The sequence below is a fragment of the Taudactylus pleione genome, unplaced genomic scaffold (genome assembly GCF_031769625.1).
Source record: "Taudactylus pleione unplaced genomic scaffold, aTauple2 ptg000136l, whole genome shotgun sequence".
In the NCBI taxonomy this organism is placed as follows: Eukaryota; Metazoa; Chordata; class Amphibia; order Anura; family Myobatrachidae; genus Taudactylus; species Taudactylus pleione.
In genome coordinates this window covers 5637727-5655723 of record NW_028284538.1, presented here as the reverse complement: position 1 = coordinate 5655723, position 17997 = coordinate 5637727, and the positions used below count along the sequence as shown (strand labels likewise).

The 17997-nt window shown below is 43.3% G+C and overlaps 1 protein-coding gene across 1 annotated transcript in view; it reads right to left on the bottom strand.

The window, feature by feature from the left end:
- Positions 1–17997, bottom strand: part of LOC148522936 (membrane-spanning 4-domains subfamily A member 4A-like) — a 151213-nt gene that overhangs the window by 56678 nt on the left and 76538 nt on the right. The gene's annotated exons all lie outside the window — the stretch shown is intronic.

Genomic DNA, 17997 nt, shown 5'->3' with positions numbered 1-17997 from the left:
GTGAGAACACTCTATAATCAACTACTAAGGTCTATTCTTTGAATATGGAGCAATGGGATCTTGGTGAAATTTTGATCATAGAAAAAAAGAAATATTCTCTCCAGCACACTGCAGCAATATCAGCAAGAATACTTGAATCCTACATGATAATAGAAATTCAGAGGTATTAGTTGCATACATTTGCAAATATATGATTAAGCACCGGGCCAGCGTCAAGGCCCCTCTATACCGGCATCCATATGACCCAGAGTGGGTGCAACTATTAGGTAGCTATAATTATTTTGGGGTGAGCGTTTTGGCGTGGGGCCCCTGGAGTTGCTCTGGCTGGGCCCTTTTCAGGGCATCACCACTTAATTCACATATATAATTTTTCATCACCTTTCTATTTGTTTGTTTATTATTTATGTAATTTTAATTTTCTCATTATATTAACACTTATTGATTATTTTTTACAAATCTATACTTTACACTTCACTATCACCTTTTTTCCCTTTTTCATGTTATGCCCTGGGGATGGTCCATGGCTGGATTCTTTTGGGGTGCCCTGCGCCTCGGACGTGAACCCCTTAATGTTAGTGATACTGGTCTAGAGGAGCCTAGACGCTGGCCTGGCGCTTAATCATATATTTGCAAATGTATGCAACTAGTACCTCTGAATTTCTATTATGATGTAGGATTCAAGTATTCTTGCTGATATTGCTGCAGTGTGCTGGAGGGAATCTCCCTTTTTTTCTGTGTTCAATGTAAACCCCGCCCTTTACAAGCACCTGTGCAATAAGATTGAGCTGATGTGAGCGACCAGATTTTTTATTTGAAATTTCGATCATGGCAAGATAAAAGGTCTGGAAGGACAGTCAGCTTGCTTAAGAAAGCAGTGAAACAGAGGGCCTGAGTCAGCAAGGATCACTATTCTGCTCATACGCATGCACCGCAGTTGCTAATATCAGCAGTGAAATGCATATATTTACAATCACATTGCGATCGCAGCCAAACATAAGGACACCTACAAGCCCTTACTCACATCCACAACATAGCAAAATAATCAGTAGCAATGAGTAACATCGGACCAATATGCACAGTTACGGCAGGTCAGACCTCACTCAGAAATTGCTAACTTCAGTGTATGCTATGAAGCCTCAGGCTGCGTAGAGCACTGTAGTGAATAATTTATGCATGCCCATGCAATGGCGTTGCAAAGCAAAGGTATGCCTGCGTTCACACAACCCCCCCCCGTCACCACCCACAAATGGCACTTCCAGTCAATCACTCTGCCATGGGTCTGCGTGCCCTTTACAATCGCAGTTTCATTCGCAAATGCTGGTTCACGCTCGTGCACTGCGATGTATATGCCTGCACAATGCAAATTAATCATCCAACTGCATACATCTTAGCTTTTGTGACTTCAGTGTATGCTATGAAGCCTCAGGCTGCGTAGAGCACTGTAGTGGATAATTTATGCACGCCCATGCAATGGCGTTGCAAAGCAAAGGTATGCCTGCGTTCACACAACCCCCCCCCCGTCACCACCCACAAATGGCACTTCCAGTCAATCACTCTGCCATGGGTCTGCGTGCCCTTTACAATCGCAGTTTCATTCGCAAATGCTGGTTCACGCTCGTGCACTGCGATGTATATGCCTGCACAATGCAAATTAATCATCCAACTGCATGCATCTTAGCTTTTGTGATCCTTGCGGAATCAGGCCCTGAGTTCTGGAAAAAATACCATGTCTTTGTGAAATCTCACTTAAATCAGTGATAGCCAGAAAACAGGTTGAACCTGCTCGGGGTAGCTGTTTATACACCATGATTGAAGTGCATATATATGTAGTTTGCATTCACTCATTCTGCCTGACAAGATTGCAGTAGACGGAGCAGCTCTACAGTGAAATCTAGCGTGTACAACATAACACACAAGCACTATGATTGCCACATATATGAGAGTGCAATCCTATATATAATATATACTGTATATATATATATATATATATATATATATATATATTTTGTGAAAAGGTCACTGGCATAGTGGAAGGCAGGTATATTTGCTCTAGATTCCTGACCTATGTCTTTTTAAGCCTCAGACCTCAGGAAGGTGTTTTGTGTTAGGAGCTTTTTGGGCTATTAGCTTCACATGAGACTAATTAGGGATTTCAGCTGTGTGGCTGTTTTTAGGGCTGTGAGGCTGATCATTACAGGAAAACACTGCCTGGGGAAAGTAGAGTATTTTGTGTCTCTGTGAGAGAAACAGGTTGCTAAAACCAGGTAAACTAAGCTTGGTAAAAACTCCTTGTACTTTGTTTCATTAGTGAGCTAGTTTAAGATCATTTCTGTGTTTAGTTAGTGCCAGATAGCAAGGCATTTATTTCTGTTTATTTTGTTTTGCTGTATAATAAAACTGGCTGAGGCCAGTTGCACCAGACCAAAGCTTTTTTGTGATTTCTCAGCTGCTGTGCACTGCCATCTACCCCAGGAGATGGTACCAGTTCCCCGACCCTGTTACATGTGGTGGAGAATGCGAGCAATTGTGGTCTGCGCATAGGTGAAGACAGCAGCAGCTTTGAGAGTTTTGCAGAAAGCAGGTCTGTGTCTGTATGGACTGAAATTGAAAGTAGCTACAAAGTTGCTGGAAAACCCCAACAATATGGAGGATATTGTCAAGACCTTGCTTCAAGCGACAGCAGTACAGCAAGAAGCCTCTAGGGTACAGCAAGAAGCTACCCAGCAACATCAACTGGAGATTGAGGAGATACAGTGGCAACGTCAACTAGAGGCTAAGGTGATACGGCGGCAACAGCACGAGGACCATGAGATCCTAAAAGAGGTGGTGCTGCATCTTGCTTTCCCAAATGTTCCCCAAATGTTCAAAACAGCTCCATAAGGGCAAGCCATTTTCTTCAAAAATTAACAGAGACTGATGATGTGGAGGCATACTTGACTAACTTTGAGAGGACTATCGAGCGGAAGAGTTGGCCTAAAGATCAGTGTGCTGGATTTCTGGCCCCCTTTCTCTCCGGCGAGCCTCAAAAAGCATACTTTGACTTAAGCATGGCAGATGCTTTGGACTATGAAAAGGTAAAAGCAGAAGTTCTGACTTGCCTGGGAGTTACCTTGTCAGTCCGAGCACACGTATGCATCGCTGGGTGTACTACATAGACAAACCTCCCCACACACAAATGCATGACCTAATTCAGCTGATAAAAAATTGGTTACAACCAGAGACAGTAAGTGGATGATAGAAAGAGTTGTCATGGACTGTTACTTGTGATCCTTGCCCATGGCTTTACGCAAGTGGGTGAGCCACAGGGATCCTAAGACAGCTGACCAGATAGTGGAGATGGTGGAAAGGTTTCTGGTGGCAGAGGAACTTCTGGCTATACCTCAGCAGCACCTAGATCTATGTCAGAGCACTTTGGTGAAACCTGATAAGACTGTTCCTTGGGAAAAGAATTCCTGGACGGTTAAGAGAACTTAAAACTGAAGAGACTGTGAGTGCTCGGTTCAAAGATTGGTCAGTGGGGCCAGAAAGGTCTCACATGCCTAAAAGACTTGACAGTTATGTGATTAATTAGGTGTGGTATACCAGGACATGTTGTTGCTAATTTGCTAGTTGCTAATTGCTAACTGTTCAAAAATCTATGCAATGTGATGCTGGCTTTGAATGTTGCAGAATGTCTTTCTTTGCCAGGTTAGCCTGTATTGTTACACCTTCAACTGAGTCCGAAAAACAAATGTGTGAGGTTGTTATGGGACGTAACCGGGTAAAGGCATTGTTAGACTCAGGAAGTGTAATCACCCTTGGGTTGGTAAATGCTATAAAGGGCCAGCGAACAACTGTTGGTGTAGCTTGCATACATGGTGACACCCGTTATTATAATACTGCTGAAGTGAATATTGAGACCCCTTGTGGCTCAGCTATGGTTTATGTGGGAATGGTCCCTTCCTTAGTACATGATGTTATAAAAGGGATGGACTTTCCCCATTTTTGGAAATTGTGGAAGTCCCGTGTGGTCGCAGAGGTGAACAGTATAGGGCCAGTAGACCATCCTGGTGATATGCTGGCCGCAGGTATGATCCCGGAAAACTTAGACCCTTGCCCTGTTGCTAGTATGACTGGGGAAGTGGTAGATGATGAGGAACAAAGTGAGGTATCTCCTCCAGAGGAGGCAGAGGTGATAGACAGGGCAGAAAGCATACCTCCTCTTGAAGTGAGAAAGGATTTGTTTGCATCTGAATAGTTAAAGGACAACCTTGATAAGAGCAAGAGAAAATGTGCAAGTTGTTAATGGGAAACCAGTAGACCCAGATAGCAGGCTTACGTTTCCACACATGGCCCTTAACAATGAGCTCTTGTATCAAATTACAAAAAGGGGTGAGGATGTGTTAGAACAGCTTGTTGTTCCCCAGACATATAGAAGAACTATATTGGACCTTGCTCATGGTCATTTCACCACAGGACACCACAGGGGCTGAAAAAACCATTGAAAGAGTTTTGGCCTGGGGTATATATACAGGTGTGTCTGAATTCTTTTCTTCCTGCCCTGAGTGCCAGTTTCATGCTCCTTGACCCCATTTCAAGAGTCCTCTAGTGTCCATGCCTGTTATAGAGGTCCCATTTGAACGGATAGCCATGTATTTGGTTGGGCCCTTGTTAAAGTCTACTCGGGGACATCAGTATATACTCGCAATAGTGGATTATGCTACTCGATATCCTGAAGCAATCCCTTTGCGTAATATGTCAACCAAGGGTATAGCTAGAGAGCTTGTGCATATTTTCAGCAGGGTGGGAATACCAAAAGAAATTTTAACTGACCAAGGTACCCCCTTTATGTCTAGAATTATGAAGGAGTTGCACAGGATTCTCTCCTTTTGATCTGTTGTATGGAAGACATCCCAAAGGGTTGATAGACATTGCTAAGGAGACATGGGAAGGACAACCCACACCCTATAAAAGTGTAATTGAAAATGTGTCTCAGATGCAAGATAAAATTGCGGCCATGGTGCCCATTGTCAAAGAACATATGGAGTAGGACCAACAAGCCCAACAAAGAGTATATAACCAGAATGCCCGGGTACATACATTTTCCCCTGGGGACAGTGGACCTCATTCAGAGTCGGTCGCGAGCGCCGATGCGCTTGTAACCGACTCGGGCTGCGCACAGAAATTTGCTTGAAGAATCAGTATATATCTCAATAAAAAGAGAAGATTGCATGTTGCCTGAGACAGCTGAGATTTTACAAGCAATATAATAAATCCTGAGGCAATTGCCACATTGTTGGAAGGAGTCTATATTGTTGCTCCATGTAACACAATAATAAAAATATTATTCTGAAGGAAATATAATGCAACGGGTTTTTCCCTTTTGAATGAGAATAAACATTCTGACATATAAACACGAACAATAATTATTAAAACACAAATAAGAGACACAGAGGTTATGATTTTTTTTTCAATCTTTTTCACTACTCTATTGATTTTAATCAATTTTCCATGCAATTTATAAAGAGTCAAATAAAAGTTAAGTTTTAATTATTATGTAAGCCTTACATTCATGGTTCCAGGTGTGCACCAACTAATCTCACTTTCTATAAAATCATAAGAGCCTTTTCTTTAGTTTTTTTTGCCTTTTTTAGGAAATATAGTTTGTAAGCTCCACTGATATGAAAATAAATATATAAATAACTAATAGTGATTTCATAGTTATTAATAAATGCATATTAAATGTAATGTTAAAGTGAAAAAAATGCTAGGCACATTTAAACCATATATTAGCTAAATCTAGCTTTACATTACACTGGACATCACTTTAATTAGTATATTAATAGCCCTTCCTAATAGACCATTGCTGCTTGTAATCCCCTACTTCATGGTTTTTACCAATAGGTCTAGGGTAGGGGTGGGCAATAAGCGGCCCTCCAACTGCTGTTGAACTATACATCTCAGCATGCCCCAACACATGACCTGATAGTAAAAAACGGTGATAGGAATTGCTGTAAAGTGTAGTCCCACAGCAGCAAGAGCAATTGTTATTGCCCGCCCCTGGTCTAGGGCCTGCTTAGTGCATGACAAATATTTTACCTACATTAGTACCTGCAATACCTGTATATCCTTAGTAATTAAATAATCAATGTCTTAATAGTAACATTATACATTAAACATTAAGAATGGGATATGAACATATTAAGTATGTATGGTTGAATACAGAAGGGTTTAAACCTTATAGACTCCATCTTGTTTTTCATATATCTGTACTAAGAAATTTTACGTTTCCCCTACTAGCTGTAAGACAGAAATGTCTGTTTTGTTCAGTGTAACATATTTTATGAATGCAATTAAATGTTGTTATCAGCGGTGGCTCCTACCCTCTTAGATGAGAAGGGCTGCCACTGCTGAGAGCAGCTCACCCTGGCTGGGTCCTGGCACCTGCTGCATAGTTGATCTGACAGGCGTCGGGACCTGTGCATGTGCACTAGCGGTGGGGCGCCGTGCCGCGCATGTTCATATAACCGGTTTCCAAAGGGCTGCATTGTCTGCAGCCCAAAGGAACTGGATAGGGCTGGTGAAAAAGCAGAAAAGTGGCTTCCAGGAGGCTGTTGCTAAGAGCAGCCTGAACTGGCAGTCCCAGGGGGAGGAGACACCTCCCCCTAAGACTGCTTGTTGTATATATGGCTGGCAGGTGGTGCCTCCAATGGGAAGCCACTTCCAGTCAAAGTGTAGCCAGTGCAGTCACGGACTGCACTGACTACACTGAGGTGGCGTATTTTATAGGGGGGCTGCAGCCCCTAGGCAAAATCCGCCAATGGTTGTTCTTCATGTTTCTCATTGTGTTCGCATGATTATCTGCTCTGAAGTACTGATATCAATAGTGTTATGAGAGTGTCTCAATGAATGAAAAGTGTCTCACCAGAAAGGTAGGAAAACTTGGCTTGTAGAGAAGCCTGCCAGGAGGGCAGGATAGCTTGGCTAGATGAGTTGCCTGCCTGGAGGGCAGGATAACTTGGCTAGATGATTTGCCTGCCAGGAGGGCAGGATAACTTGGCTAGATGAGTGGCCAGCCAGGAGGACAGGATAACTTGGCTAGATGAGTGGCCTGCCAGGAGGGCAGGATTACAACAGGCTGAAATTGTACAGGTGCAAAGGTACAGTTCGATAACACACAGTGTGGCTGAGAAAGCTGTAGATGCTGATTACACAGAGGAAACATGGGCCCAAAGGCTTGATCTTGCAAACAGCAAGCTAACGGCAATCAGAGCAGAGTGCAACAACAGTCTGTATAACCGAGCTACCTGCTGAAGCCTGGAAGGCAGCATGGAGGGAGACTGAGAGTGGTGGATGAAAGCAACGGCTGGAGGGTAGACGATAACAGAGGATAGCTGGAATAGCTGCAATAACCAGACCGAGCTGTAGGAGGAAACTCTATAACTGGCAAGGCAGAATGAATCTGGAAGCTACATATAGGAGGGGCAGCCAATCAGCAGCATATGGGAGTATGAGTCACTCTCTGCAGCATCCCCGATGCTTGGTAATCAGCGGAACCGGATTCCGAATATTGTGAATCAGTGTAGGTCCTGAGCCGGTGGGAAACAAGCCACTGCCACAGCTTGTGAAAGTACCCCCAGAGCCCCCAGAGCCTGGTTTAAAGGGAAATTCCTGAAAAAAACATCCTCTTCAACCTGGGAGCATGTAAGGCATCCCTTGGAATTTAGGAACGTTCTTCCAGACCGTAGCCCTTCCAATTGACCAGAAACTGAAACTGACATCTACAAACTCTAGAATCCAGCACCTTCTCAACCACGAACTCCTGTTGACTGTGTACCACCACCAGAGCATACCTGAAAGAACTCCAATTCCCAAATCTATCCGACTTATGGACTGGCTTTAATAAAGAGGCATGAAAAGTGTTATTAATCTTTAACGAACTTGGTATTTGGAGTTTGAAAGCAGCTGGGTTAACTTGAGAAATTATCTGGAAAGGACCAATAAACTGAGGACCCAATTTGTGAGTGGGTTGCTGGAGTTTGATATTTCTAGTGAACAGCTACACCAAGTCCCCCCTCTTGAACATGCAAGGCCTCCGATGTCTATCTGCCAAGTTCTTAGAATGGAGAGATGCCTTGAGGAGATTGCGATGCACCATGGCCCAAATACCATGGAATCTGGAAACAGTCCCTGAATCAGAGGATATGGACAAAGAAAAATCAAATGAATTGGCCTGAGAATGTTGCCCAGTCACACAATAGAAGGGCGAAACTGAAGATGTAAAGTGACAGGAATTGTTAAAAGCAAATTCAGCCATGGGAAGATGAGACACCCAATCATTCTGGAATTTTGAGATGTAACACCATAAATATTGCTCCAGGGTTTGATTAGCACGTTCCAGCTGCCCATTGGACTGTGGGTGATATCCTGAAGACAAGCTGAGACTGATACCCAGTGCAGTGCAGAAACCTCTACATAACCGTGCAACAAATTGCATCCCACGGTCGGAAACAATGTCAAAGGGAAGACCATGCAAACAAAAAATATGTTCCAAGAAGAGGACCGAAAGTTCATTGGCAGATGACAATTTAGGCAGAGGAACAAAGTGCGTAATTTTGCTAAAGCAGTCCACGATAGTCCAAATAACTGAACAACCAGTAGAGCGAGGAAGGTCCACAATGAAGTCCATCGCAATGTGTGTCCAGGGTCTTTTTGGTGTGGAAAGAGGAAGCAGTAATCCTGACAGTGGGGTATGAGGAGTATTGTTATGGGCACAAACCTCACATGACAAACCAAACTCCCGAACGTCCAAAGATGGCCACCAAACTGCATGAGACATTAACTCAATGGTCTTATTGATGCCTGGATGTCCTTAAAGTCCGTCTCACATGGAAGTCCTGTAGGACAGCTTTTCTCAAATTTACAGGAACAAACAGGTGATTGGATGGTCTACCAAGAAGTGAATTCACTTGAAACACAGACAGATCCTCAGCCAAATTTCAAGATAAAGCCACCTGGATACTAGATCTGGGAATGATGGATTCTTTGATCACAGTATCCTGTTGGACAGGGGTGAAACTCCTGGACAATGCATTGGCCTTGATGTTAGTAGATCCAGGTGAAAAAGAAATGAGAAAATTAAATCTGGTAAAAAATAGTGGCCATCGTGCTTGCCTGGAGTTAAGCCTCTTGGCCGATTCAATGTATGCCAAATTTTTGTGGTCGGTGAGGATGGAGTTCCGGTGTTAGGCTCCTTCAAGCCAATGTCTCCAAGCTAACTTGATGGCAAGCAGCTCCCTGTACCCAACATCATAATTACACTTGGTTGAAGAAAATTTCCGTGAAAAAAATGCACACAAATTAAGTTTGCCATCCAACGGATTATTATTAGAGAAAATAGCTAAAGCCCCGATCTCAGAGGCGTTCACCTCCACCACAAAAGGCAGATCTGGATCCAGATGTTTGAGAACCGGGGCGCTGATGAAAGCAAGCTTGAGATGTTCAAAAGCCAAAACTGCCTGACTAGGACAGTTAGAAGCATATGCACCTTTCTTGGTTAACTCTACTATGGGGGCAACAAGGGAGGAAAAAGAGCCAATAAATCTCCGATAGTAATTAGAAAAACCAAGGAAATGTTGAATGCCTTTCAATGTAGTAGGCTGAACCCAGTCCAATACTGCTTTCACCTTTCCAGGATCCATGGTGAAGCCATGAGGAGAAATAATATATCCAAGAAAAGACGCTTGCTCCACATGAAACTCACACTTCTCCAACTTGGCAAATAACGAATTATCTCTCAATTTAGACAGGACCTGACTGACATGCTGGACATGCTGGTGCATGGAGTGAGAGTAAATGAGGATGTCCTCTAGATAAACAACCACAATAATGCCATGAAACTCCCAGAGGACATCGTTGATAAAGTATTGAAAGACTGCTGGAGCATTAGCCAATCCAAATGGCATAACTAAATTTTCATAGTGCCCCATATGCGTATTGAACACCATTTTCCATTCATCTCCGGTCTTGATCCGGATCAAATTATAAGCTCCATTGATATCTATATTGGAAAAAATGGAAGCTTGCCGGAGCTGATCAAAAGACCCGAGATCAGGGGCAGAGGGTACGAGTTTTTGATGGCAATTTCGTTCAATGCCCTAAAGTCAATACAAGGATGTAATGACCCATCCTTCTTCTGGACGAAGAAGAAACCTGCCCCAATTGGAGATTTAGAAGGACGGATGAATCCTTTTGCCAAGGCATCCACAATATACGCCTCCATGACCTTATTCTCAGTAATTGAAAGAGAATAGAGATGATCCTTGGGTAACTTGGCTCCTAGTAACAGCTGTATGGCGCAATCATATGGATGATGAGGTGGTAGAGAATTAGCCTTTGATTTAGAAATAACATCTGCAAAAAGACAGTATTGAGCAGGAAGTCCTGGAAGAGACTCTGAGACAGCAGAGATAGCCGTCTGGATGGGTGTAGATAAACAGCAATTTAGACACACTGGACTCCATTTGGCAATATCACCTGTAATCCAATCAATGACGGGATTATGGGTCATTAACCATGGAAACCCCAAAATGACGGCAACAAAAGGACACTGTAGTAGCATAAAATAAATAATCTTCAAATGCAAAATTCCAACTGAGAGACAAGGCGGTGTCTTGAATTTGATAAGACCATTGGCCACCAGACCACCATCTAACCCACAAATAGGAACTTCTTGAGGTAAAGGAACAGCTGCTAAACCTAAGAAATGAAAAAATGATAAGTCCATTAAGTTCCCAGGGGCACCGAAGTCCACAAACGCCGAGACATAATGGACGGATTGCGACAGATGTACCACCGCAGGAACTAGCAACAAATTTTTTGAGGAAACAGATGCCAGGCCTAAATGTAATTCCTACCTTACATTCAGACCTGATCTTTTACTGGCCTATGTGGGCAAGATTTCAGCGGATGACCTCTAGCTCCACAATATAGTCAGAGGCTTTAAGATCATCATCTTTGTCTCTCCCCAGGCGATAGCCGGAAAGCTCCCAGTTGCATGGGTTCCTCAGAGTCCTCCGCCAGCAGCCAGGAAGGTGAGTGAGGCGACTTTACAGAAAGACTGCGTTCTCATTTACATTCTCGGAGGCAATGGTCAATACGCATGGCTGAAGAAATTAAGTCATCAAGGTACTCAGGTGATGGATTTTGGACCAAAATGTCCTTAACGGCATCCGAGAGACCCAAGTGGAATTGTCTACGCAATGCCGGTTCGTTCCATCCTGGCAATCAGAGCAGAGTGGAACCTGTATAACCGAGCTACCTGCTGAAGCCTGGAAGGCAGCGTGGAGGGAGATGGAGAGTGGTGAATGGAAGCAGCGGCTGGAGTATAGACTATCATGGAGGATAGCTGGAGCAACCAGACCGAGCTCTAGGAAGTAACTCTATAACCGGCGAGGCAGAATGAATCTGGAAGCTACAAATAGGAGGAGCAGCCAATCAGCAGCATATGGGAGTATGAGTCACTCCCTGCAGCATCCCCGGTGCTTGCTAATCAGCGGAACCGGATTCCGAATATTGTGAGTCAGTGTAGGTCCCGAGCCGGTGGGAAACAAGCCGCCGCCACGGCTTGTGACAAATAGCAGGTGTTTTGTCCTTGAAGTTTCAATTTTTATTTAATTAGTTGAGATCACTAGCCAAGATAAATTGGGTTTACTGTATACTAATGGAGAAAAAGAAAAGGAGCTGACAGTCCCAGAAACAATTGAAGATCAATAAAATAGTACATTATATATTTAAGATATGTATTTGTATAAAGTAGTAAAGTTTATGTATTATAAAATAAAATATACCTGTATATGTAAAAATGTATTAAGTATTTAGAGTGTTATAATCATTGCAGAATTTTTATTATAGTTTGTTTCTCCAACCAATTTAACCTTTATCTTTTTCTTATGTAGTTACCGAAATATATTATTGTTAGCTCACGCAGGTAGGGATAAGGCCAAGATTGAGAATCAATGAATCAGTGAAAGAAAAATAGCTAACTTGATGTGATGAGCTAAGGATGATGGACTTTCTCAAATAACAATAATTGACAGACTGTATAGAAATTACGTGCTATGAATAATTATGAATATGCAATAACTTAGTCTCAAAGTAAACAAATATCAGAGTGAGCTAAGAGATGTGAGGGATGCAGGATTGAAACCTCAGTAATACCCCTTTTATACCGATCTGAAAATCCTAGGTTGATGAGCATCAACCCAGGATTTTTGTCTGTGTAAATGGATCCACCCAGGTCCAGGGATCCAAGGATCCAACTCAGGTACTTTGCAGGGTTGGCCACGGGTCGTTTCTGCAGTATATATGGTGCAATCCAGGTCAAGATGACCCGGACCATGCCACATGCTGCCCGATTGGCCGGCGTCAGTGGCACTTGGAGATGACATCATCTACAAGTACCCACTGCAATTCAGGGTCACTGAAGACCCGGTTCCAGTGTGAACGGCGCCGACCCGGGGGTCGGTGCAGCAGTATGAAAGGGATAAGTTCCGGATCTGGATTGGAACCCTGTTCCAACCTTCGGGTCAGACACGGAACTTTGGTATAAAAGAGGTATTAAGGTCATTTATGTCATACCATTTGCACAAAAGGCTTTTATTTCCAAAGGTACAGTATCAATTGGAGATTAATGCCATTAAGGTGAGATGTTGTTGTTAACTGTTTCTCAACATTTATTAGTCCCGATGACTGGATTTTTATCTTATGGAAAACAGGATTCTGTTATATACATTTTTCCTCCTGAGAAGTGCTTGTAATTTGTATTTTTATTCTTTATTTTTAGTACGATATGTATTATCCCAATTAGTGTGTACTTATTGCATATGAGTTAAAATATCACTTTTATGTGGTCAATGGATTACCTTTTTTTTAGGGGTGAGCGGGTTCGGATTTCTGAAATCCGAACCCCCCCGAGCCCCCCCGATCCGAGGCCGATCCGAGTCAGGCTCGACTTTTCCCGCCTGACTTGGATCTGAAATCGAGGCAAAACATCATCATCCCGCCTTCCAGGTCTCGCGGGTTTTGGATCCTATATAAGGTACCCACGTCGGCGCCATTTTCTCACTCGGCTGTGGACAGTGAAGAGGGAGGGTGGGAGTTAGGGCTGGCTGGGCTGTGTAGTGTAGTGTAGTGTAGTGCAGTGTAGTGTAGTGTTGTGCTGTGCTGTGCTGTGCTGCTGTTGTCCACTACTTCAAAGTCCATAGGGGCTGGCTGGACTGTGTTGTGCAGTCAGTTGTCCATAGGGGCTGTGTCCACTCCAAAGTCCTGTGCAGTGTCCCAGTCCTAAAGGGGTGCTGTAGTGTTGTCCAGGGGGTGCTCTGTCCATCAGGGGTACTCACCCCAAGTGTTTGTGAATTGTGTGCACTTTGGCTGCACGTGCATCAACAAATTAGCAGCGCCAAGCGTGCACCTATGTCCCATAGCTAAAGGGCCGGCTGGCTTGACCGCTAAAGGGTGCTGTAACCCCCAAAGGGCACTCCAAACAAAATAAAAAAATATATATTTTTTTGTGTTTGTGAATTGTGTGCGCAGTAGCCGTACGTGCATCAAAAAGGTAGTGCCAAGCGTGCGCCTGTGTCATAAGTAAAGGGCCGGCTGGCTTGACCATTAAAGGATGCTGTAACCCCCAAAGTAAACTCCAAACAAAATAAAAAAATATTTTCTGTGTTTGTGAATTGTGTGCGCAGTAGCCGTACGTGCATCAAAAAGGTAGTGCCAAGCGTGCGCCTGTGTCATAAGTAAAGGGCCGGCTGGCTTGACCATTAAAGGATGCTGTAACCCCCAAAGTAAACTCCAAACAAAATAAAAAAATATTTTCTGTGTTTGTGAATTGTGTGCGCAGTAGCCGCACGTGCATCAACAAAGTAGTGCCAAGCATGCGCCTGTGTCATAAGTAATGGGCCGGCTGGCTTGACCATTAAAGGGTGCTGCAAACCCCAAAGTACACTCCAAACAAAATAAAAAAATATTTTCTGTGTTTGTGAATTGTGTGCACTTTGGCTGCACGTGCATCAACAAATGAGCAGCGCCAAGCGTGCACCTATGTCCCATAGGTAAAGGGCCGGCTGGCTTGACCGCTAAAGGGTGCTGTAACCCCCAAAGGGCACTCCAAACAAAATAAAAAAATATATATTTTTTTGTGTTTGTGAATTGTGTGCGCAGTAGCCGTACGTGCATCAAAAAAGTAGTGCCAAGCGTGCGCCTGTGTCATAAGTAAAGGGCCGGCTGGCTTGACCATTAAAGGATGCTGTAACCCCCAAAGTAAACTCCAAACAAAATAAAAAAATATTTTCTGTGTTTGTGAATTGTGTGCACTGTGGCTGCACGTGCATCAACAAATGAGCAGCGCCAAGCGTGCGCCTGTGTCCCATAGGTAAAGGGCCAGCTGGCTTGACCGCTAAAGGGTGCTGTAACCCCCAAAGGGCACTCCAAACAAAATAAAAAAATATATTTTTTTGTGTTTGTGAATTGTGTGCACAGTAGCCGTACGTGCATCAAAAAAGTAGTGCCAAGCGTGCGCCTGTGTCATAAGTAAAGGGCCGGCTGGCTTGACCATTAAAGGATGCTGTAACCCCCAAAGTAAACTCCAAACAAAATAAAAAAATATTTTCTGTGTTTGTGAATTGTGTGCACTGTGGCTGCACATGCATCAACAAATGAGCAGCGCCAAGCGTGCGCCTGTGTCCCATAGGTAAAGGGCCGGCAGGCTTGACCGCTAAAGAGTGCTGTAACCCCCAAAGGGCACTCCAAACAAAATAAAAAAATATATTTTTTTGTGTTTGTGAATTGCGTGCACTGTGGCTGCACGTGTATCAACAAAGGAGCAGCGCCAAGCGTGCGCCTGTGTCCCATAAGTAAAGAGCTGGCTGGCTCCTTTCTTAAAGGGTGGTGTAACTCACAAAGTGCACTACTCTCCAGCAAAAATAAAAAAATATTTTCTGTGTTTGTGTGCGCCTTAGCCGCACGTATATATCAAATCAATATAACATAAATGGAGGACCAAACTTTCTCTGATAAAAATAAAATAGGGAAAGATCAAGAACCACTTCCTCCTAGTGCTGAAGCTGCTGCCACTAGTCATGACATAGGCGATAACATGCCATCAACGTCGTCTGCCAAGGCCGATGCCCAATCTCATAGTAGAGGGCACATACAATCCCAAATGACAAAGTTCAGGAAAATTACCTTAAAAAAAACATTGAAATCATCTGAAGAGTAACATAAACTTGCTAATATGCCATTTATGACACGGAGTGGCAAGGAACGGCTAATGTCTTTCCCTATGTTCATGACTAGTGGATCAGCTTCACATGACGATGGAAGCCCTCCGCCCGCTAAAAAAATCAAACGAGTTAAGCTGGCAAAAGCACAGCGAAGAACTGTGCGTTCTAAGGAGATATCACAAATCCCCAAGGAGAGTCCAAGTGTGGTGGCGGTTGCGATGCCTGACCTTCCCAGCACTGGACGGGAAGAGGTGGCTCTTTCCACCATTTGCACGCCCCCTGCAAGTGCTGAAAGGAGCACCCATAGTCCACTTGCTGATATGCAAATTGAAGATGTCACTGTTGAAGTACAACAGGATGAGGATACTGGTGTAGCTGGCGCTGAGGAGGAAGTTGGCGAGGAGGATTCTGATGGTGATGTGGTTTATTTAAATCAGGCTCCGGGGGAGACAGTTGTTGTCCGTGGGATGAAAAAGCCCATCACGGTCATGCCTGGGCAGAAGACCAAACATTCCACCTCTTTGGTCTGGCAATATTTCTATCCAAATCCGGACAACAACTGTCTTGCCATATGTACCATATGTAAAGGTGAAATAAGTAGGGGTAGGGACGTTAACCACCTAGGAACATCCTCCCTTATACGGCACCTGCAGCGCATTCATAAAAAGTTACTGTCAAGTTCAGAAACTTTGGCTAAGACCGTAAGCAGTCCAGGGACAACTAAATCCCTTTTTCCTGTTTTATTCAAGGAATCGGTGGATGAGGAGGATGAGGACGACATCTTGCCTCCGTAGAGCCAGTTTGTGCAGGGACACATTAATTGCCAGCTTGTTTTGTGGGGGCCCAAACGAAAAAATAATTTCAGCCACAGTCATGTGGCAGACCCTGGTGCTGAAATGATTGGTTTGTTAAAGTGTGCATGTCCTATTTATACAACCATAAGGGTGGGTGGGAGGGCCCAAGGACAATTCCATCTTGCACCTCTTTTTTTTCTTTGCAGTATGTACTGTTTGGGGCCTAGTTTTTCAAACTGCCATCCTGTCTGCCACTGCAGTGTCACTCCTAGATGGGCCACGTGTTTGTGCCGCCCACTCGTGTCGCATAGCATAGTCATCCATCTACCTCGGTGCAACCTTTTGGCCATAAAAACAATATTGTGAGGTGTTAGGTGTTCAGAATAGACTGGAAATGAGTGGAAATGAAGGTTATTGAGGTTAATAATTGAATAGGAGCATAAAAACCCACAAATTCTGTGATTTTAGCTGTTTTTATGCTTTTTTTCAAAAAAATATATATCCAAAACACAAAACCCAGAACCCAAAACACGGAAGGGTGGTTTTGGCAAAACCAATCCAGATCCAAAACACGAAGAAAGATCCAGATCCAAAACCAAAACACAAAACACGAAAAGTGGCCGGTGCACACCCCTACTTTTTTTTAGTTCTGAGTAATTGAGTGAATCCAGCACTGTTTTTTACTTTTGCTTTAATAATACTGTAGGAATAAAACAGGCCCAAATTTCATGATTTTAGTTGTTTTTATCAATTTTTAAAGAAATCCAGATCTAAAACAAAAACACTTGAGGGTGGCTTTGGCAAAAGAAAACCACACTCATAACACGGGGTCAGCACACATCTCTAACTTATAGAGTAATCAAATAAACACCCTGCTATTAGCAAATTAATAAATACATACACAGTGCTCAAAGTGTACCAGTATGACATACCATTTTTTTCTTAATTAGTACAAAGCACAGCAGAGCCACTAACCTGATGCTGCTATGGGAGTTACTGGGTCTGTAACAAAGTCTTGAAAAAGCACCAGAATACAGCGAAACATGTCGACAGTGGGGTATTGATTGTTCTCTGGCTGCCCAAAGATTCCTAACAAACCTGTCCTGCTACTGATCCAAGGGATTTCCAACAAATATAAGCCACGACTACAACCAGACTGCAGCATTCTCCTTCAATGTATGTGCCAGCTATACTACTTCAGTGTTGCTATTTGTGGTAGACCCGGTAAGATTGACACCGCCTTTCACGCTAAACAGCCGCGACCATACACCGAGTTCCCCCAGACACAAGAGGACTTAGTACAATAACCGGCAACTGGCTGCCGCCATCCTCCATCTGTCACAGAACCTATTTATCAGTGAGACGCACTTTGAGATACTGCATGGGACTTTTCTATGATCTGGATCTTAGGAACTGTGCACCCGTTGGTGAGAAATACTGTTTGTTTTTTGTGTACAAACATTTACTAACACAGGATTTATTCTGATTACTAACATCATATGTGGAGACAGGAACTTTTGGTTTACAAAATATCTATATGCAGTCTGAAGGACACTGTTTATCAAGCTTTATGCAAAATTGAGATTGACTTAAATATATATACAAATTGTCATATGAATTAGGATACATGCTATAACATTTTCTTTTAATTGTGTATTTTTAGTGTGATAATAGATGTTTAAAATTTATTAACAGAAGCCTTGTTGAAAATAATCATAATCATCGATGGTTTATGGCCGATGTCATATGCTTTTGCCATCGATGGGGAGAAAAGATGTTTTCCCTCCATCGATGTCTAAGCATAAACTTTTTTTTTTTTTTTACAAGGTGCTGTGACACTGAGCATAGCCCCGTCCCCAGGTTCTTATTGGCCCACAGGCCAGTCATGAAATTTTCAGCAAGTCAGTGACCTGACAGCTGGTGTCCTTGCGCTTAAATAG